General features: G+C 52.3%; 44 non-coding genes and 37 pseudogenes across 44 annotated transcripts; all 81 read left to right on the top strand.

Annotated features, from left to right (window-relative positions):
* LOC143977626 (5S ribosomal RNA) overlaps positions 1-7 on the top strand; it is a 119-nt pseudogene extending 112 nt beyond the window's left edge.
* Positions 8-116: 109 nt separating this feature from the next.
* LOC143978336 (5S ribosomal RNA) lies at positions 117-235 on the top strand (annotated as a pseudogene).
* A 109-nt stretch (positions 236-344) lies between these two features.
* Positions 345-463, top strand: LOC143978376 (5S ribosomal RNA; annotated as a pseudogene).
* Positions 464-572: 109 nt separating this feature from the next.
* On the top strand, positions 573-691 carry LOC143977580 (5S ribosomal RNA; annotated as a pseudogene).
* Positions 692-800: 109 nt separating this feature from the next.
* LOC143977744 (5S ribosomal RNA) lies at positions 801-919 on the top strand (annotated as a pseudogene).
* Positions 920-1,028: 109 nt separating this feature from the next.
* On the top strand, positions 1,029-1,147 carry LOC143979078 (5S ribosomal RNA). Its single transcript, XR_013274006.1, has one exon. It is a non-coding gene; the product is annotated as a 5S ribosomal RNA (ribosomal RNA).
* Positions 1,148-1,256: 109 nt separating this feature from the next.
* On the top strand, positions 1,257-1,375 carry LOC143976892 (5S ribosomal RNA). Its single transcript, XR_013273183.1, has one exon. It is a non-coding gene; the product is annotated as a 5S ribosomal RNA (ribosomal RNA).
* A 109-nt stretch (positions 1,376-1,484) lies between these two features.
* On the top strand, positions 1,485-1,593 carry LOC143979615 (5S ribosomal RNA; annotated as a pseudogene).
* A 109-nt stretch (positions 1,594-1,702) lies between these two features.
* Positions 1,703-1,821, top strand: LOC143977383 (5S ribosomal RNA). Its single transcript, XR_013273664.1, has one exon. It is a non-coding gene; the product is annotated as a 5S ribosomal RNA (ribosomal RNA).
* A 109-nt stretch (positions 1,822-1,930) lies between these two features.
* On the top strand, positions 1,931-2,049 carry LOC143977378 (5S ribosomal RNA). The gene has a single exon (XR_013273659.1). It is a non-coding gene; the product is annotated as a 5S ribosomal RNA (ribosomal RNA).
* A 109-nt stretch (positions 2,050-2,158) lies between these two features.
* On the top strand, positions 2,159-2,277 carry LOC143976402 (5S ribosomal RNA). Its single transcript, XR_013272711.1, has one exon. It is a non-coding gene; the product is annotated as a 5S ribosomal RNA (ribosomal RNA).
* A 109-nt stretch (positions 2,278-2,386) lies between these two features.
* On the top strand, positions 2,387-2,505 carry LOC143977691 (5S ribosomal RNA; annotated as a pseudogene).
* A 109-nt stretch (positions 2,506-2,614) lies between these two features.
* On the top strand, positions 2,615-2,733 carry LOC143977835 (5S ribosomal RNA; annotated as a pseudogene).
* Positions 2,734-2,842: 109 nt separating this feature from the next.
* On the top strand, positions 2,843-2,961 carry LOC143976336 (5S ribosomal RNA). Its single transcript, XR_013272649.1, has one exon. It is a non-coding gene; the product is annotated as a 5S ribosomal RNA (ribosomal RNA).
* Positions 2,962-3,070: 109 nt separating this feature from the next.
* LOC143979855 (5S ribosomal RNA) lies at positions 3,071-3,189 on the top strand. The gene has a single exon (XR_013274092.1). It is a non-coding gene; the product is annotated as a 5S ribosomal RNA (ribosomal RNA).
* Positions 3,190-3,298: 109 nt separating this feature from the next.
* LOC143977209 (5S ribosomal RNA) lies at positions 3,299-3,417 on the top strand. Its single transcript, XR_013273492.1, has one exon. It is a non-coding gene; the product is annotated as a 5S ribosomal RNA (ribosomal RNA).
* A 109-nt stretch (positions 3,418-3,526) lies between these two features.
* LOC143978394 (5S ribosomal RNA) lies at positions 3,527-3,645 on the top strand. Its single transcript, XR_013273935.1, has one exon. It is a non-coding gene; the product is annotated as a 5S ribosomal RNA (ribosomal RNA).
* Positions 3,646-3,754: 109 nt separating this feature from the next.
* LOC143980098 (5S ribosomal RNA) lies at positions 3,755-3,873 on the top strand. Its single transcript, XR_013274242.1, has one exon. It is a non-coding gene; the product is annotated as a 5S ribosomal RNA (ribosomal RNA).
* A 120-nt stretch (positions 3,874-3,993) lies between these two features.
* Positions 3,994-4,112, top strand: LOC143979101 (5S ribosomal RNA; annotated as a pseudogene).
* Positions 4,113-4,221: 109 nt separating this feature from the next.
* On the top strand, positions 4,222-4,340 carry LOC143979008 (5S ribosomal RNA). Its single transcript, XR_013273999.1, has one exon. It is a non-coding gene; the product is annotated as a 5S ribosomal RNA (ribosomal RNA).
* Positions 4,341-4,449: 109 nt separating this feature from the next.
* On the top strand, positions 4,450-4,568 carry LOC143977357 (5S ribosomal RNA). The gene has a single exon (XR_013273639.1). It is a non-coding gene; the product is annotated as a 5S ribosomal RNA (ribosomal RNA).
* Positions 4,569-4,677: 109 nt separating this feature from the next.
* On the top strand, positions 4,678-4,796 carry LOC143978061 (5S ribosomal RNA; annotated as a pseudogene).
* Positions 4,797-4,905: 109 nt separating this feature from the next.
* On the top strand, positions 4,906-5,024 carry LOC143976864 (5S ribosomal RNA). The gene has a single exon (XR_013273157.1). It is a non-coding gene; the product is annotated as a 5S ribosomal RNA (ribosomal RNA).
* Positions 5,025-5,133: 109 nt separating this feature from the next.
* On the top strand, positions 5,134-5,252 carry LOC143977249 (5S ribosomal RNA). The gene has a single exon (XR_013273532.1). It is a non-coding gene; the product is annotated as a 5S ribosomal RNA (ribosomal RNA).
* Positions 5,253-5,361: 109 nt separating this feature from the next.
* On the top strand, positions 5,362-5,480 carry LOC143977443 (5S ribosomal RNA). The gene has a single exon (XR_013273721.1). It is a non-coding gene; the product is annotated as a 5S ribosomal RNA (ribosomal RNA).
* Positions 5,481-5,589: 109 nt separating this feature from the next.
* Positions 5,590-5,708, top strand: LOC143976923 (5S ribosomal RNA). The gene has a single exon (XR_013273214.1). It is a non-coding gene; the product is annotated as a 5S ribosomal RNA (ribosomal RNA).
* A 109-nt stretch (positions 5,709-5,817) lies between these two features.
* Positions 5,818-5,936, top strand: LOC143978586 (5S ribosomal RNA; annotated as a pseudogene).
* A 109-nt stretch (positions 5,937-6,045) lies between these two features.
* LOC143980102 (5S ribosomal RNA) lies at positions 6,046-6,164 on the top strand. The gene has a single exon (XR_013274246.1). It is a non-coding gene; the product is annotated as a 5S ribosomal RNA (ribosomal RNA).
* Positions 6,165-6,273: 109 nt separating this feature from the next.
* Positions 6,274-6,392, top strand: LOC143977927 (5S ribosomal RNA; annotated as a pseudogene).
* Positions 6,393-6,501: 109 nt separating this feature from the next.
* Positions 6,502-6,620, top strand: LOC143977267 (5S ribosomal RNA). Its single transcript, XR_013273551.1, has one exon. It is a non-coding gene; the product is annotated as a 5S ribosomal RNA (ribosomal RNA).
* A 109-nt stretch (positions 6,621-6,729) lies between these two features.
* Positions 6,730-6,848, top strand: LOC143978152 (5S ribosomal RNA; annotated as a pseudogene).
* A 109-nt stretch (positions 6,849-6,957) lies between these two features.
* On the top strand, positions 6,958-7,076 carry LOC143977266 (5S ribosomal RNA). Its single transcript, XR_013273550.1, has one exon. It is a non-coding gene; the product is annotated as a 5S ribosomal RNA (ribosomal RNA).
* A 109-nt stretch (positions 7,077-7,185) lies between these two features.
* On the top strand, positions 7,186-7,304 carry LOC143977775 (5S ribosomal RNA; annotated as a pseudogene).
* Positions 7,305-7,413: 109 nt separating this feature from the next.
* LOC143978122 (5S ribosomal RNA) lies at positions 7,414-7,532 on the top strand (annotated as a pseudogene).
* Positions 7,533-7,641: 109 nt separating this feature from the next.
* On the top strand, positions 7,642-7,760 carry LOC143977282 (5S ribosomal RNA). The gene has a single exon (XR_013273567.1). It is a non-coding gene; the product is annotated as a 5S ribosomal RNA (ribosomal RNA).
* Positions 7,761-7,869: 109 nt separating this feature from the next.
* Positions 7,870-7,988, top strand: LOC143977432 (5S ribosomal RNA). Its single transcript, XR_013273710.1, has one exon. It is a non-coding gene; the product is annotated as a 5S ribosomal RNA (ribosomal RNA).
* A 109-nt stretch (positions 7,989-8,097) lies between these two features.
* Positions 8,098-8,216, top strand: LOC143977899 (5S ribosomal RNA; annotated as a pseudogene).
* Positions 8,217-8,325: 109 nt separating this feature from the next.
* Positions 8,326-8,444, top strand: LOC143978444 (5S ribosomal RNA; annotated as a pseudogene).
* A 109-nt stretch (positions 8,445-8,553) lies between these two features.
* Positions 8,554-8,672, top strand: LOC143976584 (5S ribosomal RNA). Its single transcript, XR_013272885.1, has one exon. It is a non-coding gene; the product is annotated as a 5S ribosomal RNA (ribosomal RNA).
* Positions 8,673-8,781: 109 nt separating this feature from the next.
* Positions 8,782-8,900, top strand: LOC143977110 (5S ribosomal RNA). The gene has a single exon (XR_013273395.1). It is a non-coding gene; the product is annotated as a 5S ribosomal RNA (ribosomal RNA).
* Positions 8,901-9,009: 109 nt separating this feature from the next.
* On the top strand, positions 9,010-9,128 carry LOC143979096 (5S ribosomal RNA). Its single transcript, XR_013274009.1, has one exon. It is a non-coding gene; the product is annotated as a 5S ribosomal RNA (ribosomal RNA).
* A 109-nt stretch (positions 9,129-9,237) lies between these two features.
* LOC143977006 (5S ribosomal RNA) lies at positions 9,238-9,356 on the top strand. Its single transcript, XR_013273294.1, has one exon. It is a non-coding gene; the product is annotated as a 5S ribosomal RNA (ribosomal RNA).
* Positions 9,357-9,465: 109 nt separating this feature from the next.
* On the top strand, positions 9,466-9,584 carry LOC143976558 (5S ribosomal RNA). The gene has a single exon (XR_013272861.1). It is a non-coding gene; the product is annotated as a 5S ribosomal RNA (ribosomal RNA).
* Positions 9,585-9,693: 109 nt separating this feature from the next.
* Positions 9,694-9,812, top strand: LOC143976293 (5S ribosomal RNA). Its single transcript, XR_013272608.1, has one exon. It is a non-coding gene; the product is annotated as a 5S ribosomal RNA (ribosomal RNA).
* Positions 9,813-9,921: 109 nt separating this feature from the next.
* Positions 9,922-10,040, top strand: LOC143977885 (5S ribosomal RNA; annotated as a pseudogene).
* A 109-nt stretch (positions 10,041-10,149) lies between these two features.
* On the top strand, positions 10,150-10,268 carry LOC143976478 (5S ribosomal RNA). The gene has a single exon (XR_013272784.1). It is a non-coding gene; the product is annotated as a 5S ribosomal RNA (ribosomal RNA).
* A 109-nt stretch (positions 10,269-10,377) lies between these two features.
* Positions 10,378-10,496, top strand: LOC143976335 (5S ribosomal RNA). Its single transcript, XR_013272648.1, has one exon. It is a non-coding gene; the product is annotated as a 5S ribosomal RNA (ribosomal RNA).
* Positions 10,497-10,605: 109 nt separating this feature from the next.
* Positions 10,606-10,724, top strand: LOC143976668 (5S ribosomal RNA). Its single transcript, XR_013272965.1, has one exon. It is a non-coding gene; the product is annotated as a 5S ribosomal RNA (ribosomal RNA).
* A 109-nt stretch (positions 10,725-10,833) lies between these two features.
* On the top strand, positions 10,834-10,952 carry LOC143977208 (5S ribosomal RNA). The gene has a single exon (XR_013273491.1). It is a non-coding gene; the product is annotated as a 5S ribosomal RNA (ribosomal RNA).
* Positions 10,953-11,061: 109 nt separating this feature from the next.
* LOC143978383 (5S ribosomal RNA) lies at positions 11,062-11,180 on the top strand. Its single transcript, XR_013273931.1, has one exon. It is a non-coding gene; the product is annotated as a 5S ribosomal RNA (ribosomal RNA).
* Positions 11,181-11,289: 109 nt separating this feature from the next.
* On the top strand, positions 11,290-11,408 carry LOC143980097 (5S ribosomal RNA). The gene has a single exon (XR_013274241.1). It is a non-coding gene; the product is annotated as a 5S ribosomal RNA (ribosomal RNA).
* A 120-nt stretch (positions 11,409-11,528) lies between these two features.
* Positions 11,529-11,647, top strand: LOC143979100 (5S ribosomal RNA; annotated as a pseudogene).
* Positions 11,648-11,756: 109 nt separating this feature from the next.
* Positions 11,757-11,875, top strand: LOC143977734 (5S ribosomal RNA; annotated as a pseudogene).
* A 109-nt stretch (positions 11,876-11,984) lies between these two features.
* On the top strand, positions 11,985-12,103 carry LOC143979134 (5S ribosomal RNA; annotated as a pseudogene).
* A 109-nt stretch (positions 12,104-12,212) lies between these two features.
* Positions 12,213-12,331, top strand: LOC143978910 (5S ribosomal RNA; annotated as a pseudogene).
* A 109-nt stretch (positions 12,332-12,440) lies between these two features.
* LOC143976360 (5S ribosomal RNA) lies at positions 12,441-12,559 on the top strand. The gene has a single exon (XR_013272671.1). It is a non-coding gene; the product is annotated as a 5S ribosomal RNA (ribosomal RNA).
* Positions 12,560-12,668: 109 nt separating this feature from the next.
* On the top strand, positions 12,669-12,787 carry LOC143976882 (5S ribosomal RNA). Its single transcript, XR_013273174.1, has one exon. It is a non-coding gene; the product is annotated as a 5S ribosomal RNA (ribosomal RNA).
* Positions 12,788-12,896: 109 nt separating this feature from the next.
* LOC143979230 (5S ribosomal RNA) lies at positions 12,897-13,015 on the top strand (annotated as a pseudogene).
* Positions 13,016-13,124: 109 nt separating this feature from the next.
* On the top strand, positions 13,125-13,243 carry LOC143977265 (5S ribosomal RNA). The gene has a single exon (XR_013273549.1). It is a non-coding gene; the product is annotated as a 5S ribosomal RNA (ribosomal RNA).
* Positions 13,244-13,352: 109 nt separating this feature from the next.
* LOC143976474 (5S ribosomal RNA) lies at positions 13,353-13,471 on the top strand. The gene has a single exon (XR_013272781.1). It is a non-coding gene; the product is annotated as a 5S ribosomal RNA (ribosomal RNA).
* A 109-nt stretch (positions 13,472-13,580) lies between these two features.
* Positions 13,581-13,699, top strand: LOC143979393 (5S ribosomal RNA; annotated as a pseudogene).
* Positions 13,700-13,808: 109 nt separating this feature from the next.
* Positions 13,809-13,927, top strand: LOC143978399 (5S ribosomal RNA; annotated as a pseudogene).
* Positions 13,928-14,036: 109 nt separating this feature from the next.
* LOC143978926 (5S ribosomal RNA) lies at positions 14,037-14,155 on the top strand (annotated as a pseudogene).
* A 109-nt stretch (positions 14,156-14,264) lies between these two features.
* Positions 14,265-14,383, top strand: LOC143979888 (5S ribosomal RNA). Its single transcript, XR_013274100.1, has one exon. It is a non-coding gene; the product is annotated as a 5S ribosomal RNA (ribosomal RNA).
* Positions 14,384-14,492: 109 nt separating this feature from the next.
* Positions 14,493-14,611, top strand: LOC143977116 (5S ribosomal RNA). Its single transcript, XR_013273401.1, has one exon. It is a non-coding gene; the product is annotated as a 5S ribosomal RNA (ribosomal RNA).
* A 109-nt stretch (positions 14,612-14,720) lies between these two features.
* Positions 14,721-14,839, top strand: LOC143977709 (5S ribosomal RNA; annotated as a pseudogene).
* Positions 14,840-14,948: 109 nt separating this feature from the next.
* On the top strand, positions 14,949-15,067 carry LOC143976720 (5S ribosomal RNA). Its single transcript, XR_013273016.1, has one exon. It is a non-coding gene; the product is annotated as a 5S ribosomal RNA (ribosomal RNA).
* Positions 15,068-15,176: 109 nt separating this feature from the next.
* Positions 15,177-15,295, top strand: LOC143978072 (5S ribosomal RNA; annotated as a pseudogene).
* A 109-nt stretch (positions 15,296-15,404) lies between these two features.
* On the top strand, positions 15,405-15,523 carry LOC143978956 (5S ribosomal RNA; annotated as a pseudogene).
* A 109-nt stretch (positions 15,524-15,632) lies between these two features.
* Positions 15,633-15,752, top strand: LOC143979759 (5S ribosomal RNA; annotated as a pseudogene).
* Positions 15,753-15,861: 109 nt separating this feature from the next.
* On the top strand, positions 15,862-15,980 carry LOC143978302 (5S ribosomal RNA; annotated as a pseudogene).
* Positions 15,981-16,089: 109 nt separating this feature from the next.
* Positions 16,090-16,208, top strand: LOC143978181 (5S ribosomal RNA; annotated as a pseudogene).
* A 109-nt stretch (positions 16,209-16,317) lies between these two features.
* On the top strand, positions 16,318-16,436 carry LOC143978974 (5S ribosomal RNA; annotated as a pseudogene).
* Positions 16,437-16,545: 109 nt separating this feature from the next.
* On the top strand, positions 16,546-16,664 carry LOC143976773 (5S ribosomal RNA). Its single transcript, XR_013273067.1, has one exon. It is a non-coding gene; the product is annotated as a 5S ribosomal RNA (ribosomal RNA).
* A 109-nt stretch (positions 16,665-16,773) lies between these two features.
* LOC143977261 (5S ribosomal RNA) lies at positions 16,774-16,892 on the top strand. Its single transcript, XR_013273545.1, has one exon. It is a non-coding gene; the product is annotated as a 5S ribosomal RNA (ribosomal RNA).
* A 109-nt stretch (positions 16,893-17,001) lies between these two features.
* LOC143977713 (5S ribosomal RNA) lies at positions 17,002-17,120 on the top strand (annotated as a pseudogene).
* A 109-nt stretch (positions 17,121-17,229) lies between these two features.
* LOC143976363 (5S ribosomal RNA) lies at positions 17,230-17,348 on the top strand. Its single transcript, XR_013272673.1, has one exon. It is a non-coding gene; the product is annotated as a 5S ribosomal RNA (ribosomal RNA).
* A 109-nt stretch (positions 17,349-17,457) lies between these two features.
* Positions 17,458-17,576, top strand: LOC143979041 (5S ribosomal RNA; annotated as a pseudogene).
* Positions 17,577-17,685: 109 nt separating this feature from the next.
* Positions 17,686-17,804, top strand: LOC143978424 (5S ribosomal RNA; annotated as a pseudogene).
* A 109-nt stretch (positions 17,805-17,913) lies between these two features.
* Positions 17,914-18,032, top strand: LOC143979918 (5S ribosomal RNA). Its single transcript, XR_013274129.1, has one exon. It is a non-coding gene; the product is annotated as a 5S ribosomal RNA (ribosomal RNA).
* A 109-nt stretch (positions 18,033-18,141) lies between these two features.
* LOC143977930 (5S ribosomal RNA) lies at positions 18,142-18,260 on the top strand (annotated as a pseudogene).
* The last annotated feature ends 40 nt before the right edge of the window (positions 18,261-18,300 follow it).

Below are 18,300 nucleotides of genomic sequence, written 5' to 3'. Positions count from 1 at the left end.
GTAGGCTTTTTTGCATTATGTTGTTGGCTTTGGCGACCTGCTGTATTTTTCCTCTCGATTGCCCGAGGTGACCACCTTGGATTTTGTCAAGAGAGTTGTAAGTAGGGTGCAAGATCGCCTACGGCCACATCACCCTGAATGCGCTCGATCTCGTCTGATCTTGGATGCTAAGCAGGGTCGGGCCTGGTTAGTACCTGGATGGGAGACAGCCTGGGAATACCAGGTGCCGTCGGCTTTTTTCCATTATGTTGTTGGCTTTGGCGACCTGCTGTATTTTTCCTCTCGATTGCCCGAGGTGACCACCTTGGCTTTTATCAAGAGAGTTGTAAGTAGGATGCAAAATCGCCTACGGCAACATCACCCTGAATGCGCTCGATCTCGTCTGATCTCAGATGCTAAGCAGGGTCGGGCCTGGTTAGTACCTGGATGGCAGACCGCCTTGGAATACCAGGTGCCGTAGGCTTTTTTCCATTATGTTGTTGGCTTTGGCGACCTGCTGTATTTTTCCTCTCGATTGCCCGAGGTGACCACCTTGGCTTTTATCAAGAGAGTTGTAAGTAGGGTGCAAGATCGCCTACGGCCACATCACCCTGAATGCGCTCGATCTTGTCTGATCTCGGATGCTAAGCGGGGTCGGGCCTGGTTAGTACCTAGATGGGAGACCGCCTGGGAATACCAGGTGCCGTCGGCTTTTTTCCATTATGTTGTTGGCTTTGGCGACCTGCTGTATTTTTCCTCTCGATTGCCCGAGGTGACCACCTTGGCTTTTGTCACGAGAGTTGTAAGTAGGGTGCAAGATCGCCTACGGCCACATCACCCTGAATGGGCTCGTTCTCGTCTGATCTCGGATGCTAAGCAGGGTCGGGCCTGGTTAGTACCTGGATGGGAGACCGCCTGGGAATACCAGGTGCCGTAGGCTTTTTTCCATTATGTTGTTGGCTTTGGCGACCTGCTGTATTTTTCCTCTCGATTGCCCGAGGTGACCACCTTGACTTTTGTCAAGAGAGTTGTAAGCAGGGTGCAAGATCGCCTACGGTCACATCACCCTGAATGCGCTCGATCTCGTCTGATCTCGGATGCTAAGCAGGGTCGGGCCTGGTTAGTACCTGGATGGGAGACCGCCTGGGAATACCAGGTGCTGTAGGCTTTTTTCCATTATGTTGTTGGCTTTGGCGACCTGCTGTATTTTTCCTCTCGATTGCCCGAGGTGACCACCTTGGCTTTTGTCAAGAGAGTTGTAAGTAGGGTGCAAGACCGCCTACGGCCACATCACCCTGAATGCGCTCGATCTCGTCTGATCTCGGATGCTAAGCAGGGTCGCGCCTGGTTAGTACCTGGATGGCAGACCGCCTGGGAATACCAGGTGCCGTAGGCTTTTTTCCATTATGTTGTTGGCTTTGGCGACCTGCTGTATTTTTCCTCTCGATTGCCCGAGGTGACCACCTTGGATTTTGTCAAGAGAGTTGTAAGTAGGGTGCAAGATCGAATATGGCCACATCACCCTGAATGCGCTTGATCTCGGATGCTAAGCAGGGTCGGGCCTGGTTAGTACCTGGATGGGAGACCGCCTGGGAATACCAGGTGCCGTAGGCTTTTTTCCATTATGTTGTTGGCTTTGGCGACCTGCTGTATTTTTCCTCTCGATTGCCCGAAGTGACCACCTTGGCTTTTGTCAAGAGAGTTGTAAGTAAGGTGCAAGATCGCCTACGGCCACATCACCCTGAATGCGCTCGATCTCGTCTGATCTCGGATGCTAAATAGTGTCGGGCCTGGTTAGTACCTGGATGGGAGACCGCCTGGGAATACCAGGTGCCGTAGGCTTTTTTCCATTATGTTGTTGGCTTTGGCGACCTGCTGTATTTTTCCTCTCGATTGCCCGAGGTGACCACCTTGGATTTTGTCAAGAGAGTTGTAAGTAGGGTGCAAGATCGCCTACGGCCACATCACCCTGAATGCGCTCGATCTCGTCTGATCTCGGATGCTAAGCAGGGTCGCGACTGGTTAGTACCTGGATGGGAGACCGCCTGGGAATACCAGGTGCCGTAGGCTTTTTTCCATTATGTTGTTGGCTTTGGCGACCTGCTGTATTTTTCCTCTCGATTGCCCGAGGTGACCACCTTGACTTTTGTCAAGAGAGTTGTAAGCAGGGTGCAAGATCGCCTACGGTCACATCACCCTGAATGCGCTCGATCTCGTCTGATCTCGGATGATAAGCAGGGTCGGGCCTGGTTAGTACCTGGATGGGAGACCGCCTGGGAATACCAGGTGCTGTAGGCTTTTTTCCATTATGTTGTTGGCTTTGGCGACCTGCTGTATTTTTCCTCTCGATTGCCCGAGGTGACCACCTTGGCTTTTGTCAAGAGAGTTGTAAGTAGGGTGCAAGATAGCCTACGGCCACATCACCCTGAATGCGCTCGATCTCGTCTGATCTCGGATGCTAAGCAGGGTCGCGCCTGGTTAGTACCTGCATGGGAGACCGCTTGGGAATACCAGGTGCCATAGGCTTTTTTCCATTATGTTGTTGGCTTTGGCGACCTGCTGTATTTTTCCTCTCGATTGCCCGAGGTGACCACCTTGGCTTTTGTCAAGAGAGTTGTAAGTAGGGTGCAAGATCGCCTACGGCCACATCACCCTGTATGCGCTCGATCTCGTCTGATCTCGGATGATAAGCAGGGTCGGGCCTGGTTAGTACTTGAATGGGAGACCGCCTGGCAATACCTGGTGCCGTAGGCTTTTTTCCATTATTTTGTTGGCTTTGGCGACCTGCTGTATTTTTCATCTCGATTGCCCGAGGTCACCACCTTGGCTTTTGTCAAGAGAGTTGTAAGTAAGGTGCAAGATCGCCTACGGCCACATCACCCTGAATGCGCTCGATCTCGTCTGATCTCGGATGCTAAGCAGGGTCAGGCCTGGTTAGTACTTGGATGGGAGACCGCCTGGGAATACCAGGTGCCGTAGGCTTTTTTCCATTATTTTGTTGGCTTTGGCGACCTGCTGTATTTTTCCTCTCTATTGCCCGAGGTGACCACCTTGGCTTTTGTCAAGAGAGTTGTAAGTAGGGTGCAAGATCACCTACGGCCACATCACCCTGAATGCGCTCGATCTCGTCTGATCTCGGATGCTAAGCAGGGTCGGGCCTGGTTAGTACCTGGATGGGAGACCACCTGGGAATACCAGGTGCCGTAGGCTTTTTTCCATTATGTTGTTGGTTTTGGCGACCTGCTATATTTTTCCTCTCGGTTGCCCGAGGTGACCACCTTGGCTTTTGTCAAGAGAGTTATAAGTAGGGTGCAAGATCGCCTACGGCCACATCACCCTGAATGCGCTCGATCTCGTCTGATCTCGGATGCCAAGCAGGGTCGGACCTGGTTAGTACCTGGATGGGAGACCGCCTGGGAATACCAGGTGCCGTCGGCTATTTTCCATTATGTTGTTGGCTTTGGCGACCTGCTGTATTTTTCCTCTCGATTGCCCGAGGTGAGCACCTTGGCTTTTGTCAAGAGAGTTGTAAGTAGGGTGCAAGATCGCCTACGGCCACATTACCCTGAATGCGCTCGATCTCATCTGATCTCGGATGCTAAGCAGGGTCGGGCCTGGTTAGTACCTGGATGGGAGACCGCCTGGGAATACCAGGTGCCGTAGGCTTTTTTCCATTATGTTGTTGGCTTTGGCGACCTGCTGTATTTTTCCTCTCGATTGCCCGAGGTGACCACCTTGGCTTTTGTCAAGAGAGTTGTAAGTAGGGTGCAAGATCGCCTACGGCCACATCACCCTGAATGCGCTCGATCTCGTCTGATCTCGGATGCTAAGCAGGGTCGGGCCTGGTTAGTACCTGGATGGGAGACCGCCTGAGAATACCAGGTGCCGTAGGCTTTTTTCCATTATGTTGTTAGCTTTGGCGACATCCTGTATTTTTCCTCTCGATTGCCCGAGGTGACCACCTTGGCTTTTGTCAAGAGAGTTGTAAGTAGGTTGTAAGTAGGGTGCAAAATCACCTACAACCACATAACCCTGAATGCGCTTGATCTCGTCTGATCTCGGATGCTAAGCAGGGTCAGGCCTGGTTAGTACCTGGATGGGAGACCACCTGGGAATACCAGGTGCCGTAGGCTTTTTTCCATTATGTTGTTGGCTTTGGCGACCTGCTGTATTTTTCCTCTCGATTGCCCGAGGTGACCACCTTGGCTTTTGTCAAGAGAGTTGTAAGTAGGATGCAAGATCGCCTACGGCCGCATCACCCTGAATGCGCTCGATCTCATCTGATCTCGGATGCTAAGCAGGGTCGGGCCTGGTTAGTACCTGGATGGGAGACCGCCTGGGAATACCAGGTGCCGTAGGCTTTTTTCCATTATGTTGTTGGCTTTGGCGACCTGCTGTATTTTTCCTCTCGATTGCCCGAGGTGACCACCTTGGCTTTTGTCAAGAGAGTTGTAAGTAAGATGCAAGATCGCCTACGGCCACATCACCCTGAATGCGCTCGATCTCGTCTAATCTCGGATGCTAAGTAGGGTCGGGCCTGGTTAGTACCTGGATGGGAGACCGCCTGGGAATACCAGGTGCCGTAGGCATTTTTCCATTATGTTGTTGGCTTTGGCGACCTGCTGTATTTTTCCTCTCGATTGCCCGAGGTGACCACCTTGGATTTTGTCAAGAGAGTTGTAAGTAGGATGCAAGATTGCCTACGGCCGCATCACCCTGAATGCGCTCGATCTCATCTGATCTCGGATGCTAAGCAGGGTCGGGCCTGGTTAGTACCTGGATGGGAGACAGCCTGGGAATACCAGGTGCCGTCGGCTTTTTTCCATTATGTTGTTGGCTTTGGCGACCTGCTGTATTTTTCCTCTCGATTGCCCGAGGTGACCACCTTGGCTTTTGTCAAGAGAGTTGTAAGTAGGATGCAAGATTGCCTACAGCCGCATCACCCTGAATGCGCTCGATCTCATCTGATCTCGGATGCTAAGCAGGGTCGGGCCTGGTTAGTACCTGGATGGGAGACCGCCTGGGAATACCAGGTGCCGTAGGCTTTTTTCCATTATGTTGTTGGCTTTGGCGACCTGCTGTATTTTTCCTCTCGATTGCCCGAGGTGACCACCTTAACTTTTGTCAAGAGAGTTGTAAGCAGGGTGCAAGATCGCCTACGGTCACATCACCCTGAATGCGCTCGATCTCGTCTGATCTCGGATGATAAGCAGGGTCGGGCCTGGTTAGTACCTGGATGGGAGACCGCCTGGGAATACCAGGTGCAGTAGGCTTTTTTCCATTATGTTGTTGGCTTTGGCGACCTGCTGTATTTTTCCTCTCGATTGCCCGAGGTGACCACCTTGGATTTTGTCAAGAGAGTTTTAAGTAGGGTGCAACAGCGACTACGGCCCCATCACCCTGAATGCGCTTGATCTCGTCTGATCTCGGATGCTAAGCAGGGTCGGGCCTGGTTAGTACCTGGATGGGAGACCGCCTGGGAATACCAGGTGCCGTAGGCTTTTTTCCATTATGTTGTTGGCTTTGGCGACCTGCTGTATTTTTCCTCTCGATTGCCCGAGGTGACCACCTTGGCTTTTGTCAAGAGAGTTGTAAGTAAGGTGCAAGATCGCCTACGGCCACATCACCCTGAATGCGCTCGATCTCGTCTGATCTCGGATGCTAAGTAGGGTCGGTCCTGGTTAGTACCTGGATGGGAGACCGCCTGGGAATACCAGGTGCCGTAGGCTTTTTTCCATTATGTTGTTGGCTTTGGCGACCTGCTGTATTTTTCCTCTCGATTGCCCGAGGTGACCACCTTGGATTTTGTCAAGAGAGTTGTAAGTAGGGTGCAAGATCGCCTACGGCCACATCACCCTGAATGCGCTCGATCTTGTCTGATCTCGGATGTTATGCAGGGTCGGGCCTGGTTAGTACCTGGATGGGAGACAGCCTGGGAATACCAGGTGCCGTAGGCTTTTTTCCATTATGTTGTTGGCTTTGGCGACCTGCTGTATTTTTCCTCTCGATTGCCCGAGGTGACCACCTTGGCTTTTGTCAAGAGAGTTGTAAGTAGGATGCAAGATCGCCTACGGCCACATCACCCTGAATGCGCTCGATCTCATCTGATCTCGGATGCTAAGCAGGGTCAGGCCTGGTTAGTACCTGGATGGGAGACCGCCTGGGAATACCAGGTGCCGTAGGCTTTTTTCCATTATGTTGTTGGCTTTTGCGACCTGCTGTATTTTTCCTCTCGATTGCCCGAGGTGACCACCTTGGATTTTGTCAAGAGAATTGTAAGTAGGGTGCAAGATTGCCTACGGCCACATCACCCTGAATGCGCTCGATCTCGTCTGATCTCGGATGCTAAGCAGGGTCAGGCCTGGTTAGTACCTGGATGGGAGACAGCCTGGGAATACCAGGTGCCGTAGGCTTTTTTCCATTATGTTGTTGGCTTTGGCGACGTGCTGTATTTTTCCTCTCGATTGCCCGAGGTGACCACCTTGGCTTTTGTCACAAGAGTTGTAAGTAGGGTGCAAGATCGCCTACGGCCACATCACCCTGAATGGGCTCGATCTCGTCTGATCTCGGATGATAAGCAGGGTCGGGCCTGGTTAGTACCTGGATGGGAGACCGCCTGGGAATACCAGGTGCTGTAGGCTTTTTTCCATTATGTTGTTGGCTTTGGCGACCTGCTGTATTTTTCCTCTCGATTGCCCGAGGTGACCACCTTGGCTTTTGTCAAGAGAGTTGTAAGTAGGGTGCAAGATCGCCTACAGCCACATCACCCTGAATGCGCTCGATCTCGTCTGATCTCGCATGCTAAGCAGGGTCAGGCCTGGTTAGTACCTGGATGGGAGACCGCATGGGAATACCAGGTGCCGTAGGCTTTTTTCCATTATGTTGTTGGCTTTGGCGACGTGCTGTATTTTTCCTCTCGATTGCCCGAGGTGACCACCTTGGCTTTTGTCACGAGAGTTGTAAGTAGGGTGCAAGATCGCCTACGGCCACATCACCCTGAATGGGCTCGATCTCGTCTGATCTCGGATGATAAGCAGGGTCGGGCCTGGTTAGTACCTGGATGGGAGACCGCCTGGGAATACCAGGTGCTGTAGGCTTTTTTCCATTATGTTGTTGGCTTTGGCGACCTGCTGTATTTTTCCTCTCGATTGCCCGAGGTGACCACCTTGGATTTTGTCAAGAGAGTTGTAAGTAGGGTGCAAGATTGACTACGGCCACATCACCCTGAATTTGCTTGATCTCGTCTGATCTCGGATGCTAAGCAGGGTCGGGCCTGGTTAGTACCTGGATGGGAGACCGCCTGGGAATACCAGGTGCCGTAGGCTTTTTTCCATTATGTTGTTGGCTTTGGCGACCTGCTGTATTTTTCCTCTCGATTGCCCGAGGTGACCACCTTGGATTTTGTCAAGAGAGTTGTAAGTAGGGTGCAAGATCGCCTACGGCCACATCTCCCTGAATGCGCTCGATCTCGTCTGATCTCGGATGCTAAGCAGGGTCGGGCCTGGTTAGTACCTAGATGGGAGACAGCCTGGGAATACCAGGTGCCGTCGGCTTTTTTCCATTATGTTGTTGGCTTTGGCGACCTGCTGTATTTTTCCTCTCGATTGCCCGAGGTGACCACCTTGGCTTTTGTCAAGAGAGTTGTAAGTAGGATGCAAGATCGCCTACGGCCACATCACCCTGAATGCGCTTGATCTCGTCTGATCTGGGATGCTAAGCAGGGTCGAGCCTGGTTAGTACCTGGATGGGAGACCGCCTGGGAATACCAGGTGCCGTAGGCTTTTTTCCATTATGTTGTTGGCTTTGGCGACCTGCTGTATTTTTCCTCTCGATTGCCCGAGGTGACCACCTTGGCTTTTGTCAAGAGAGTTGTAAGTAGGGTGCAAGATCGCCTACAGCCACATCACCCTGAATGCGCTCGATCTCGTCTGATCTCGGATGCTAAGCAGGGTCAGGCCTGGTTAGTACCTGGATGGGAGACCGCCTGGGAATACCAGGTGCCGTAGGCTTTTTTCCATTATGTTGTTGGCTTTGGCGACGTGCTGTATTTTTCCTCTCGATTGCCCGAGGTGACCACCTTGGCTTTTGTCAAGAGGGTTGTAAGTAGGGTGCAAGAGCGCCTACGGCCACATCACCCTGAATGCGCTCGATCTCGTCTGATCTCGCATGCTAAGTAGGGTCGTGCCTAGTTAGTACCTGGATGGGAGACCGCCTGGGAATACCAGGTGCCGTAGGCTTTTTTCCATTATGTTGTTGGCTTTGGCGACCTGCTGTATTTTTCCTCTCTATTGACCGAGGTGACCACCTTGGCTTTTGTCAAGAGAGTTGTAAGTAGGGAGCAAGATTGCCTATGGCCACATCACCCTGAATGCGCTCAATCTCGTCTGATCTCGGATGCTAAGCAGGGTCGGGCCTGGTTAGTACCTGGATGGGAGACTGCCTGGGAATACCAGGTGCCGCAGGCTTTTTTCCATTATGTTGTTGGCTTTGGCGACCTGCTGTATTTTTCCTCTCGATTTCCCGAGGTGACCACCTTGGCTTTTGTCAAGAGAGGTGTAAGTAGGGTGCAAGATCGCCTATGGCCACATCACCCTGAATGCGCTCAATCTCGTCTGATCTCGGATGCTAAGCAGGGTTGGGCCTGGGTAGTACCTGGATGGGAGACCGCCTGGGAATACCAGGTGCCGTAGGCTTTTTTCCATTATGTTGTTGGCTTTGGCGACCTGCTGTATTTTTCCTCTCGATTCCCCGAGGTGACCACCTCGGCTTTTCTCAAGAGAGTTGTAAGTAGGGTGCAAGATCGCCTACGGCCTCATCACCCTGAATGCGCTCGATCTCGTCTGATCTCGGATGCTAAGCAGGGTCGGGCCTGGTTAGTACCTGGATGGGAGACCGCCTGGGAATACCAGGTGCCGTACGCTTTTTTCCATTATGTTGTTGGCTTTGGCGACCTGCTGTATTTTTCCTCCCGTTTGCCCGAGGTGACCACCTTGGCTTTTGTCAAGAGAGTTGTAAGTAGGGTGCGAGATCGCCTACGGCCACATCACCCTGAATACACTCGATCTCGTCTGATCTCGGATGCTAAGCAGGGTCGGGCCTGGTTAGTACCTGGATGGGAGACCACCTGGGAATACCAGGTGCCGTAGGCTTTTTTCCATTATGTTGTTGGCTTTGGCGACCTGCTGTATTTTTCCTCTCGATTCCCCGAGGTGACCACCTTGGCTTTTGTCAAGAGAGGTGTAAGTAGGGTGCAAGATCGCCTATGGCCACATCACCCTGAATGCGCTCAATCTCGTCTGATCTCGGATGCTAAGCAGGGTCGGGCCTGGTTAGTACCTGGATGGGAGACCGCCTGGGAATACCAGGTGCCGTAGGCTTTTTTCCATTATGTTGTTGGCTTTGGCGACCTGCTGTATTTTTCCTCTCGATTCCCCGAGGTGACCACCTCGGCTTTTGTCAAGAGAGTTGTAAGTAGGGTGCAAGATCGCCTACGGCCACATCACCCTGAATGCGCTCGATCTCGTCTGATCTCGGATGCTAAGCAGGGCCGGGCCTGGTTAGTACCTGGATGGGAGACCGCCTGGGAATACCAGGTGCCATAGGCTTTTTTCCATTATGTTGTTGGCTTTGGCGACCTACTGTATTTTTCCTCCCGATTGCCCGAGGTGACCACCTTGGCTTTTGTCAAGAGAGTTGTAAGTAGGGTGCGAGATCGCCTACGGCCACATCACCCTGAATGCACTCGATCTCGTCTGATCTCGGATGCTAAGCAGGGTCGGGCCTGGTTAGTACCTGGATGGGAGACTGCCTGGGAATACCAGGCGCCGTAGGCTTTTTTCCATTATGTTGTTGGCTTTGGCGACCTGCTGTATTTTTCCTCTCGATTGCCCGAGGTGACCACCTTGGCTTTTGTCAAGAGAGTTGTAAGTAGGGTGCAAGATGGCCTATGGCCACATCACCCTGAATGCACTCGATCTCGTCTGATCTTGGATGCTAAGCATGGTCGGGCCTGGTTAGTACCTGCATGGGAGACCGCTTGGGAATACCAGGTGCCATAGGCTTTTTTCCATTATGTTGTTGGCTTTGGCGACCTGCTGTATTTTTCCTCTCGATTGCCCGAGGTGACCACCTTGGCTTTTGTCAAGAGAGTTGTAAGTAGGGTGCAAGATCGCCTACGGCCACATCACCCTGTATGCGCTCGATCTCGTCTGATCTCGGATGATAAGCAGGGTCGGGCCTGGTTAGTACTTGAATGGGAGACCGCCTGGGAATACCTGGTGCCGTAGGCTTTTTTCCATTATTTTGTTGGCTTTGGCGACCTGCTGTATTTTTCATCTCGATTGCCCGAGGTCACCACCTTGGCTTTTGTCAAGAGAGTTGTAAGTAAGGTGCAAGATCGCCTACGGCCACATCACCCTGAATGCGCTCGATCTCGTCTGATCTCGGATGCTAAGCAGGGTCAGGCCTGGTTAGTACTTGGATGGGAGACCGCCTGGGAATACCAGGTGCCGTAGGCTTTTTTCCATTATTTTGTTGGCTTTGGCGACCTGCTGTATTTTTCCTCTCTATTGCCCGAGGTGACCACCTTGGCTTTTGTCAAGAGAGTTGTAAGTAGGGTGCAAGATCGCCTACGGCCACATCACCCTGAATGCGCTCGATCTCGTCTGATCTCGGATGCTAAGCAGGGTCGGGCCTGGTTAGTACCTGGATGGGAGACCACCTGGGAATACCAGGTGCCGTAGGCTTTTTTCCATTATGTTGTTGGTTTTGGCGACCTGCTATATTTTTCCTCTCGGTTGCCCGAGGTGACCACCTTGGCTTTTGTCAAGAGAGTTATAAGTAGGTTGCAAGATCGCCTACGGCCACATCACCCTGAATGCGCTCGATCTCGTCTGATCTCGGATGCCAAGCAGGGTCGGACCTGGTTAGTACCTGGATGGGAGACCGCCTGGGAATACCAGGTGCCGTCGGCTATTTTCCATTATGTTGTTGGCTTTGGCGACCTGCTGTATTTTTCCTCTCGATTGCCCGAGGTGAGCACCTTGGCTTTTGTCAAGAGAGTTGTAAGTAGGGTGCAAGATCGCCTACGGCCACATTACCCTGAATGCGCTCGATCTCATCTGATCTCGGATGCTAAGCAGGGTCGGGCCTGGTTAGTACCTGGATGGGAGACCGCCTGGGAATACCAGGTGCCGTAGGCTTTTTTCCATTATGTTGTTGGCTTTGGCGACCTGCTGTATTTTTCCTCTCGATTGCCCGAGGTGACCACCTTGGCTTTTGTCAAGAGAGTTGTAAGTAGGGTGCAAGATCGCCTACGGCCACATCACCCTGAATGCGCTCGATCTCGTCTGATCTCGGATGCTAAGCAGGGTCGGGCCTGGTTAGTACCTGGATGGGAGACCGCCTGAGAATACCAGGTGCCGTAGGCTTTTTTCCATTATGTTGTTAGCTTTGGCGACCTCCTGTATTTTTCCTCTCGATTGCCCGAGGTGACCACCTTGGCTTTTGTCAAGAGAGTTGTAAGTAGGTTGTAAGTAGGGTGCAAAATCACCTACAACCACATAACCCTGAATGCGCTTGATCTCGTCTGATCTCGGATGCTAAGCAGGGTCAGGCCTGGTTAGTACCTGGATGGGAGACCACCTGGGAATACCAGGTGCCGTAGGCTTTTTTCCATTATGTTGTTGGCTTTGGCGACCTGCTGTATTTTTCCTCTCCATTGCCCGAGGTGACCACCTTGGCTTTTGTCAAGAGAGTTGTAAGTAGGGTGCAAGATCGCCTACTGCCACATCACCCTGAATGCGCTCGATCTCCTCTGATCTCGGATGCTAAGCAGGGTCGGGCCTGGTTAGTACCAGGATGGGAGACCGCCTGAGAATACCAGGTGCCGTAGGCTTTTTTCCATTATGTTGTTGGCTTTGGCGACCTGCTGTATTTTTCCTCTCGATTGCCTGAGGTGACCACCTTGGCTTTTGTCAAGAGAGTTGTAAGTAGGGTGCAAGATCGCCTACGGCCTCATCACCCTGAATGTGCTCGATCTCGTCTGATCTCGGATGCTAAGCAGGGTCAGGCCTGGTTAGTACCTGGATGGGAGACCGCCTGGGAATACAAGGTGCCATAGGCTTTCTTCCATTATGTTGTTGGCTTTGGCGACCTGCTGTATTTTTCCTCTCGATTGCCCGAGGTGACCACCTTGGCTTTTGTCAAGAGAGTTGTAAGTAGGGCGCAAGATCGCCTACGGCCGCATCACCCTGAATGCGCTCGATCTCGTCTGATCTCGGATGCTAAGCAGGGTCAGGCCTGGTTAGTACCTGGATGGGAGACCGCCTGGGAATACAAGGTGCCATAGGCTTTCTTCCATTATGTTGTTGGCTTTGGCGACCTGCTGTATTTTTCCTCTCGATTGCCCGAGGTGACCACCTTGGCTTTTGTCAAGAGAGTTGTAAGTAGGGCGCAAGATCGCCTACGGCCACATCACCCTGAATGCGCTCGATCTCGTCTGATCTCGGATGCTAAGCAGGGTCGGGCCTGGTTAGTACCTGGATGGGAGACCGCCTGGGAATACCAGGTGCCATAGGCTTTCTTCCATTATGTTGTTGGCTTTGGCGACCTGCTGTATTTTTCCTCTCGTTTGCCCGAGGTGACCACCTTGGCTTTTGTCAAGAGAGTTGTAAGTAGGGTGCAAGATCGCCTACTGCCACATCACCCTGAATGCGCTCGATCTCGTCTGATCTCGGATGCTAAGCAGGGTCGGGCCTGGTTAGTACCCGGATGGGAGACCGCCTGGGAATACCAGGTGCCGTAGGCTTTTTTCCATTATGTTGTTGGCTTTGGCGACCTGCTGTATTTTTCCTCTCGATTGCCCGAGGTGACCACCTTGGCTTTTGTCAAGAGAATTGTAAGTAGGGTGCAAGATCACCTACAGCCACATCACCCTGAATGCGCTCAATCTCGTCTGATCTCGGATGCTAAGCAGGGTCGGGCCTGGTTAGTACCTGGATGGCAGACCGCCTGGGAATACCAGGTGCCATAGGCTTTTTTCCATTATGTTGTTGGCTTTGGCGACCTGCTGTATTTTTCCTCTCGATTGCCCGAGGTGACCACCTTGGCTTTTGTCAAGATAGTTGTAAGTAGGGTGCAAGATCGCCTACGGCCACATCACCCTGAAGGCGCTTGATCTCGTCTGATCTCGGATGCTAAGCAGTGTCGGGCCTGGTTAGTACCTGGATGGGAGACCGCCTGGGAATACCAGGTGCCGTAGGCTTTTTTCCATTATGTTGTTGGCTTTGGCGACCTGCTGTATTTTTCCTCTCGATTGCCCGAGGTGACCACCTTGGCTTTTGTCAAGAGAGTTGTAAGTAGGGTGCAAGATCGCCTACGGCCACATCACCCTGAATGCGCTCGATCTCCTCTGATCTCGGATGCTAAGCAGGGTCGGGCCTGGTTAGTACCCAGATGGGAGACCGCCTGGGAATACCAGGTGCCGTAGGCTTTTTTCCATTATGTTGTTGGCTTTGGCGACCTGCTGTATTTTTCCTCTCGATTGCCCGAGGTGACCACCTTGGCTTTTGTCAAGAGAATTGTAAGTAGGGTGCAAGATCACCTACAGCCACATCACCATGAATGCGCTCAATCTCGTCTGATCTCGGATGCTAAGCAGGGTCAGGCCTGGTTAGTACCTCGATGGGAGACCGCCTGGGAATACCAGGTGCCGTAGGCTTTTTTCCATTATGTTGTTGGCTTTGGCGACCTGCTGTATTTTTCCTCTCGATTGCCCGAGGTGACCACCTTGGCTTTTGTCAAGAGAGTTGTAAGTAGGGTGCAAGATCGCCTACGGCCACATCATCCTGAATGCGCTCGATCTCGTCTGTTCTCGGATGCTAAGCAGGGTCGGGCCTGGTTAGTACCTGGATGGCAGACCGCCTGGGAATACCAGGTGCCATAGGCTTTTTTCCATTATGTTGTTGGCTTTGGCGACCTGCTGTATTTTTCCTCTCGATTGCCCGAGGTGACCACCTTGGCTTTTGTCAAGAGAGTTGTAAGTAGGGTGCCAGATCACCTATGGCCACATCACCCTGAATGCGCTTGATCTCGTCTGATCTCGGATGCTAAGCAGCGTCGGGCCTGGTTAGTACCTGGATTGGAGACTGCCTGGGAATACCAGGTGCCATAGGCTTTTTTCCATTATGTTGTTGGCTTTGGCGACCTGCTGTATTTTTCTTCTCTATTGCCCGAGGTGACCACCTTGGCTTTTGTCAAGAGAGTTGTAAGTAGGGTGCAAGGTCGCCTACGGCCACATCACCCTGAATGCGCTTGATCTCGTCTGATCTCGGATGCTAAGCAGGGTCGGGCCTGGTTAGTACCTGGATGGGAGACCGCCTGGGAATACCAGGTGCCGTAGGCTTTTTTCCATTATGTTGTTGGCTTTGGCGACCTGCTGTATTTTTCCTCTCGATTGCCCGAGGTGACCACCTTGGCTTTTGTCAAGAGAGTTGTAAGTAGGGTGCAAGATCGCCTACGGTCACATCACCCTGAATGTGCTCGATCTCGTCTGATTTCGGATGCTAAGCAGGGTCGGGCCTGGTTAGTACCTGGATGGGAGACCGCCTGGGAATACCAGGTGCTGTAGGCTTTTTTCCATTATGTTGTTGGCTTTGGTGACCTGCTGTATTTTTCCTCTCGATTGCCCGAGGTGACCACCTTGGCTTTTGTCAAGAGAGTTGTAAGTAGGGTGCAAGATCGCCTACGGCCACATCACCCTGAATGGGCTCGATCTCGTCTGATCTCGGATGCTAAGCAGCGTCGGGCCTGGTTAGTACCTGGATGGGAGACCGCCTGGGAATACCAGGTGCCGTAGGCTTTTTTCCATTATGTTGTTGGCTTTGGCGACCTGCTGTATTTTTCCTCTCTATTGCCCGAGGTGACCACCTTGGCTTTTGTCAAGAGAGTTGTAAGTAGGGTGCAAGATCGCCTATGGCCACATCACCCTGAATGCGCTCGATCTCGTCTGATCTCGGATGCTAAGCAGGATCGGGCCTGGTTAGTACCTGGATGGGAGACCGCCTGGGAATACCAGGTGCCGTAGGCTTTTTTCCATTATGTTGTTGGGTTTGGCGACCTGCTGTATTTTTCCTCTCTATTGCCCGAGGTGACCACCTTGGCTTTTGTCAAGAGAGTTGTAAGTAGGGTGCAAGATTGCCTATTGCCACTTCACCCTGAGTGCGCTCGATCTCGTCTGATCTCGGATGCTAAGCAGGGTCGGGCCTGGTTAGTACCTGGATGGGAGACCGCCTGGGAATACCAGGTGCCGTAGGCTTTTTTCCATTATGTTGTTGGCTTTGGCGACCTGCTGTATTTTTCCTCTCGATTGCCCGAGGTGACCACCTTGGCTTTTGTCAAGAGAGTTGTAAGTAGGGTGCAAGATCGCCTATGGCCACATCACCCTGAATGCGCTCGATCTCGTCTGATCTCGGATGCTAAGCGGATTCGAGCCTGGTTAGGACCTGGATGGGAGACCGCCTGGGAATACCAGGTGCTGTAGGCTTTTTTCCATTATGTTGTTGGCTTTGGCGACCTGCTGTATTTTTCCTCTCGATTGCCCGAGGTGACCACCTTGGCTGTTGTCAAGAGAGTTGTAAGTAGGGTGCAAGAACGCCTACGGCCACGTCACCCTGAATGTGCTCAATCTTGTCTGATCTCGGATGCGAAGCAGGGTCAGGCCTGGTTATGTGCCTGGATGGGAGACCGCGTGGGAATACCAGGTGCCGTAGGCTTTTTTCCATTATGTTGTCAGCTTTGGCGACCTGCTGTATTTTTCCTCTCGATTGCCCGAGGTGACCACCTTGGCTTTTGTCAAGAGAGTTGTAAGTAGGGTGCAAGATCACCTACGGCCACATCACCCTGAATGCGCTCGATCTAGTCTGATCTCGGATGCTAAGCAGGGTCGGGCCTGGTTAATACCTGGATGGGAGACCGCCTGGGAGTACCAGGTGCCGTAGGCTTTTTTCCATTATGTTGTTGGCTTTGGCGACCTGCTGTATTTTTTCTCTCGATTGCAAGAGGTGACCACCTTGGCTTTTGTCAAGATAGTTGTAAGTAGGGTGTGAGATTGCCTGCGGCCACATCACTCTGAATGCACTGGATCTCGTCTGATCTCGGATGCTAAGCAGGGTCGGGCCTGGTTAGTACCCGGATGGGAGACCGCCTGGGAATACCAGGTGCCGTACGCTTTTTTCCATTATGTTGTTGGCTTTGGCGACCTGCTGTATTTTTCCTCTCTATTACCCGAGGTGACCACCTTGGCTTTTGTCAAGAGAGTTGTAAGTAGGGTGCAGGATCGCCTACGGCCACATCACCCTGAATGGGCTCGATCTCGTCTGATCTCGGATGCTACGCAGCGCCGGGCCTGGTTAGTACCTGGATGGGAGACCGCCTGGGAATACCAGGTGCCGTAGGCGTTTTTCCATTATGTTGTTGGCTTTGGCGACCTGCTGTATTTTTCCTCTCTATTACCCAAGGTGACCACCTTGGCTTTTGTCAAGAGAGTTGTAAGTAGGGTGCAGGATCGCCTACGGCCACATCACCCTGAATGCGCTCGATCTCGTCTGATCTCGGATGCTATGCAGGGTCGGGCCTGGTTAGTACCTGGATGGGAGACCGCCTGGGAATACCAGGTGCTGTAGGCTTTTTTCCATTATGTTGTTGGGTTTGGCGACCTGCTGTATTTTTCCTCTCGATTGCCCGAGGTGACCACCTTGGCTTTTGTCAAGAGAGTTGTAAGTAGGGTGCAAGATCGCCTACGGCCACATCACCCTGAATGCGCTCAATCTCATCTGATCTCGGATGCTAAGCAGGGTCGGGCCTGGTTAGTACTCGGATGGGAGACCGCCTGGGAATACCAGGTGCCATAGGCTTTTTTCCATTATGTTGTTGGCTTTGGCGACCTGCTGTATTTTTCCTCTCGATTGCCCGAGGTGACCACCTTGGCTTTTGTCAAGAGAGTTGTAAGTAGGGTGCAAGATTGCCTACGGTCACATCACCCTGAATGCGCTCCATCTCGTCTGATCTCGGATGCTAAGCAGGGTCGGGCCTGGTTAGTACCCGGATGGGAGACCGCCTGGGAATACCAGGTGCTGTAGGCTTTTTTCCATTATGTTGTCGGCTTTGGCGACCTGCTGTATTTTTCGTCTCGATTGCCCGAGGTGACCACCTTGGCTTTTGTCAAGAGAGTTGTAAGTAGGGTGCAAGATCACCTACGGCCACATCACCCTGAATGCACTCGATCTCGTCTGGTCTCGGATGCTAAGCAGGGTCGGGCCTGGTTAGTACCTGGATGGGAGACCGCCTGGGAATACCAGGTGCCGTAGGCTTTTTTCCATTATGTTGTTGGCTTTGGCGACCTGCTGTATTTTTCCTCTCGATTGCCCGAGGTGACCACCTTGGCTTTTGTCAAGAGAGTTGTAAGTAGGGTGCAAGGTTGCCTACGGCCACATCACCCTGAATGCGCTCTATCTCGTCTGATCTCAGTTGCTAAGCAGGGTCGGGCCTGGTTAGTACCCGGATGGGAGACCGCCTGGGTATACCAGGTGCCGTAGGCTTTTTTCCATTATGCTGTTGGCTTTGGCGACCTGCTGTATTTTTCCTCTCGATTGCCCGAGGTGACCACCTTGGCTTTTGTCAAAAGAGTTGTAAGTAGGGTGCAAAATTGCCTACGGTCACATCACCCTGAATGTGCTCGATCTCGTCTGATCTCGGATGCTAAGCAGCGTCAGGCCTGGTTAGTACCCGGATGGGAGACCACCTGGGAATACCAGGTGCTGTAGGCTTTTTTCCATTATGTTGTTGGCTTTGGCGACCTGCTGTATTTTTCCTCTCGATTGCCCGAGGTGACCACCTTGGCTTTTGTCAAGAGAGTTGTAAGTAGGGTGCAAGATAGCTTACGGCCACATCACCCTGAATGCGCTCGATCTCGTCTGATCTCGGATGCTAAGCAGGGTCGGGCCTGGTTAGTACCTAGATGGGAGACCGCCTGGGAATACCAGGTGCCGTAGGCTTTTTTCCATTATGTTGTTGGCTTTGGCGACCTGCTGTATTTTTCCTCCTGATTGCCCGAGGTGACCACCTTGGCTTTTGTCAAGAGAGTTGTAAGTAGGGTGCAAGATCACCTACGGCCACATCACCCTGAATGCGCTCGATCTCGTCTGATCTCGGATGCTAAGCAGGGTCAGGCCTGGTTAGTACCTGGATGGGAGACTGCCTGGGAATACCAGGTGCCGTAGGCATTTTTCCATTATGTTGTTGGCTTTGGCGACCTGCTGTATT

This window comes from Lithobates pipiens, unplaced genomic scaffold (assembly GCF_037356315.1).
Source record: "Lithobates pipiens isolate NorthernLeopardFrog02 unplaced genomic scaffold, aLitPip1_a1.2 Scaffold_13, whole genome shotgun sequence".
Classification (NCBI taxonomy): domain Eukaryota; kingdom Metazoa; phylum Chordata; class Amphibia; order Anura; family Ranidae; genus Lithobates; species Lithobates pipiens.
This window is presented reverse-complemented; position numbering and strand designations above follow the sequence as displayed.